Source organism: Adiantum capillus-veneris, chromosome 29 (genome assembly GCF_014529385.1).
Source record: "Adiantum capillus-veneris isolate H3 chromosome 29, ASM1452938v2, whole genome shotgun sequence".
NCBI lineage: Eukaryota > Viridiplantae > Streptophyta > Polypodiopsida > Polypodiales > Pteridaceae > Adiantum > Adiantum capillus-veneris.
In genome coordinates, this window is record NC_140959.1 from 43489530 (window position 1) to 43494407 (window position 4878).

The 4878-nt window shown below is 35.4% G+C and overlaps 1 pseudogene; it reads left to right on the forward strand.

Moving 5' to 3' along the window:
- The first annotated feature begins 2814 nt into the window (after nucleotides 1-2814).
- On the forward strand, nucleotides 2815-4675 carry LOC147419112 (uncharacterized; annotated as a pseudogene).
- Nucleotides 4676-4878: the final 203 nt, after the last annotated feature.

Sequence of the window (4878 nt, forward strand, 5' to 3'; positions counted from 1 at the left end):
AAGACTGATTCATATTGAGGACAAGATACAAATATATACGTGAGACCAAGTTCAGTAGAGTGAGCCATATATAGCTCCAACATCATGCTCATTGTGTATGTAAATGAGGGGGGCTATTGTATCTAAACCTATTCAAAAGCATGGAGACATATGGGATCTAAACCTATTAGCAAGCATGAAGGCTCGAGCTTAACACTAGAATGGTAACCTAACAGGACATAAAAGTGTCCTTTCAGGGTTTTGGGGAAAAATTCCAAAACCATAGTAGATCCACTCATTTTGAAAAATCCTTTCATGAGCTTATAGTTCAATAACTACTACATATGGAAAAAATGAGAAACTTGTAATTTTTCTCATCCCTTGGTCACTACAAGCCTCCAAAGTTGATGGACCAGTGCATTTTGCCCAAAACAGCAATTTCTTACGGTTGATTGCATATAAATAAGAGTGGGGATTTTTGTAGGACATGAGATAAAATGCCCCGTTAACTTCAATGGGTTGGTGACCAAAACATATGGTTGCTTTTACCTCACTAATTTTTTTTTGGGCAAAAAAATAGGTACAAAAAAGTTGCATTTTTGCCATTCTGCGGACCTATCATCAAAGTTTAAATAGTCACGCTCAATACAGATACTATATACATGTTTTCTTAGTTCCCTTTGGGCCTTTGGATCCAAAAGGAGCCATGGAGCATGTCAAAAGGATAATGGATCTCTTACAATTGGAACCTTGGGGGCAATGATAAAGTGCTAAATATAGCAAACATGAAAAAACTGGGTTTAGCATTATGACCTCTAGAAACGCATAGAAACTACTCAATATCTAGCCAAGTTTGTAGTCTATGATTAGATATGGTTACTACCTACAAGATACACTCAATTGGCCTAAGAAACTAGCAATATTGAGAAAGTTATACTTGCGACTCTAACATGTATCGTATTCTTCAACAATCAAAAAACTCAACCATCATCATATACTATGCTATATAGCATATTAGGTCCCCCAAAACTCAAGAAAGATTAGCTTTATGTTATACATTACACTTACACAATCAAAATTGAATTTGGATATCAAGAAAGCCACCAAAAAAATCATAAAAGTGCTAATTTTGGCCAAAAAACAGGATTATGCAATTCTTGTAAATTGGTCATAACTTTCAATTTTAACACTTAGCTCTCCCTACAAGCATCAAAACATGTTGACAACTATGAAGGCCTAACCTCTAGCCATCTAAACCTCACAAACATGAAGTTTAGAGTGGTATAGTTGCCAAAAATTGAAAAAAAATCCAAAAACAGGACCCGTTTTTTCACATAGTTTAGGTTCAAAAATGTTGTGCACGAGTAACGTTAATGGTGAGATCGATACTCCAAAAAAAATGCTAAGTTTTTTTCAGCTCATAAGGCAACTTTGTGGATATATAGCACCTAGAAATTAATTTTCATACTCTTCAAATAATTCAAGAAAAATGGTCACTTAACAGGACACAAAAGTGTCCAAGGACATAAAAGTTTCATGTTACCATTCTAGTGTTAATTTCGATCCTGCATGCATGTTCATGCTCATTATGTATGTAAATGAGGGGAAACCATGGATCTTCCATGCTTGTTCCTGCTCGTTATATATGTAAATGAGAGGGAACCCTGGAGGCTTGCAGGATATATGCCTATCAACAAACATGGAGGCTCGAACTTAAGTTTAGACCTCATGCTCATTATGTATGTAAATGATGGGGGAGCTTGCCTCATGCCGATCACATAGTTGAATGATTGGGAGGCTTTTTCTTAGGGCTTTGGATGATTCTTTAAATAATAGCTTTTTATTAAGGCTCAAAATTCATACAGTTTGCAAGAAAAATGGAGCTCATTTGCAAACTTCTAAAAGTCAAGGACTTGCATTTTCCATATTTTGACCCCTAAATAGGAGAATGATATCCTTTGTTCTTCCAAAAGACCCCTTACTTGTGAGTAGTCAAACTTTAGCATGTCAAGTTTTGACTGAATTAAAGCTATTTTTCATGTAGCAAGGAACAATATTGGTAAAATGATTCCAAAATGTACTAGAAGTTTCTTTCTATGCATAACAAGAGGATAATTCAGTTACACTAAGTAGAGGATCCGATTACATGGTTGGCTCTTGTATATTGCCAAAATACCTCCAATTAGATGAACCATTTCAAAAAATGGATCTTTTTTTACTAAACATTTACGTAGCAAAGTGCACACTATTATTTCAATGTGAAAAATATTTTTCAAAATGTTGTTTATTTTTTCATGAGAAATATTGTTTAAATTGATGTTATTTTTGACACATCTATTTAGGAGTGTGCACGTTGCTCTATTAGCCCCCATACAATCCCTTCCTTTAGGTATCGGTAGTCCTAATATTGATCATCATGTAGGTACTTTTGAGGCTACACCAATCATACCTAAACCCTTAGACCATCCCACAACTTTTGGCAAGGATGTTCAAGGGTGTATCGGAGAGCAGATAGTTGAGGACTTCATAGTGAATAGATCTCAAGACCCTCCACGTATACCCCTTTGTATATTGATGGAAAATGAAGCCATAGGAGTAGTTGGACTTGGTACCGAGGGCCATGTAAGAAGATTTGAGACCTTAGGATATAGTGTTCTTGGAGCACCTTTCATTGTCTCCTTCAAGAGGACTGGGTATGATGAACAACCTGTCACAAAAAACAACGAATTAGAGTGGGGCCAAATTCAACATTGAGAGAGCCTTGCCTCTAGAATGGGAAGATCTTTGTGGCAAAAATTATTTGTTTGGGATGGCAACCATCGCCTGAAGACTTGGATGAGCATGATCAAGTCACGTAAATCTTTTCTTTATAAAGTATATTTCTTTCATAATTATTATAAAGGTGGGTTTATCTTACACTAGTCTTTGAATTCTTAGAGTACTCAATGATAAAATAGAGGCATTTCTCTTTCAAGTGCCGATTTGTCAACGTGCATGGAGGAGCAGAGGGAGAGCTCATGCTTGCTTTAAGGACTAAAAATGAGTGAGTATTGAGTTGTTTTTTATGAACACTAGAGATCTGTTTCTCTTATGCGTTTAATTCTTTGAGTTGAACGCTTTTGAAGAATTGGTCGCACAACCATTTGTACCAATTGGCCAATAACTATTTCTATTTAAAAATCTTTCTACTGCTAGTAAAGAGTCTCTTTTGAAGGATTTTCCAAGAGACTGGTTGCATTGGATAGAATTAGAATTGGCTTGTGAAAGAAAGGCACATAAGGGTACATGGTACAATGCACCCTTATCTTTTTTAGCAATGCTTTTTTGGAAGGTTAGTATATTCTTTTCTTGTGTTGGATAGCATTTTTTGCTCTTGTTTGTTGTGTCTTGACTCTCAAATTCTTAATATTCTTCTTATTAATACTAAGTTACCTTGTAATTAGTAAGAGTTTAATGCTACTATAATGAAAAATATTGCAGACATAAATGATCCTTCTTTGTCTTCACAACATAAGGGAACCCTTGATATGAGTAGAACCAAAAATGTTTTCAATGAAAGGGCTTACAAAGTACGTATATTTTTGTAACCTCCTTACCTACTAACTTATTTATACTCTAAAGTTAACTAAATTGCTTTAAATGACTAAGTTTTTCTTTCTAACATGCACTTTGGCTTCTCTTTTGAAGATGTTATCAATTGCAAATCCAGCAAATGGGGTTGGAATCTTCTCTCTTTTGTTTTAGCTATAGCTGGGTGAAAGAGAAAGATATGATTGCTCTAACCAAGGATAAAGTTCACTCATTAGCCACAACAAAGATTACACCCGAGTGGTAAGAAAAGTTTTAAGCGAAGTTGTAAGCTTATGGAAACATTTTAGAAATGAGACTTACTATTTTTCATTGCATATATTGAATTTAGAAAACGAGATGTTTTTCAATCTATTTTGACATGCAAAAGAGATGATCCTGTTAGCAAAAGGTATCTTAGCGCACAAAAGTTTAGAATGTACTTGAGAAAGGAGTGGTACTGGGGAAATTTGTTAAAGCAATGCTTCAAGTTGAAGGGAAAGTTCATTCCTAACGACTTCGAGACTTGGTTCTCTCATCAATAGAGAGAACATTTGGACTTCGATTTCCCTGAGCTATGGGGAAAAATGAATACCAAAGAAGCATATGACAAGATCCCAGAGCTCTTGGAGTCCTCAAAGAGGATCCTTTGTAGGTGATAAATGTTGATTATATGATGGTGTATCTGTCTTGTGTTGTCAAGAGAATCTATAGATTTTTTACCCAAGTTGTTTGGTGTTCAGTTATTAAAAGTAAATGGTTGGGGAAATTATTTGATGATCACTCTTTAGAAGTTATGCCAGAGAGGATTGAGGATTGGAAAGATCCTGCAGGGATTGATTCTATGTTTTTGTCTTGGATGGTCAATAGAGGAGTCAATGATTGGGAGAAAGATCATTGCCCTTCGTGGCTTGATTACTCACATGGCTCTTATCCAAGAAGTGAAGAAATATTTTTAATGGTATGTTTATTCACTTAATATGAGGTCATTCAATTAGTAGAGTGTTTAGTTTATTATTCATTATTGTTTTTTGTAGGACAAGACAATGTGTCTGTAGTGGGAGCCACCATGGAGGAGATTGAATCTGCCTCCAATAAATGTGTATTTCTAAGAGAGGACACTGATTAAAATGAATCTAATTCTTGATCCCTCCATGGGTTGTTCAATAAAGAAGAGGCTTGAGTTCATGCATTCCATTATTCCAAAGAAGTCACAACAGGAAACCATGAAGACCTCAATGACAATGAGTATAGGTACTCTTAAAATTATGATAGGTATTGCTTGTTCTTAAATTTGCATACAGGCATGGCTTGTCAAAGGCATAAAAACCT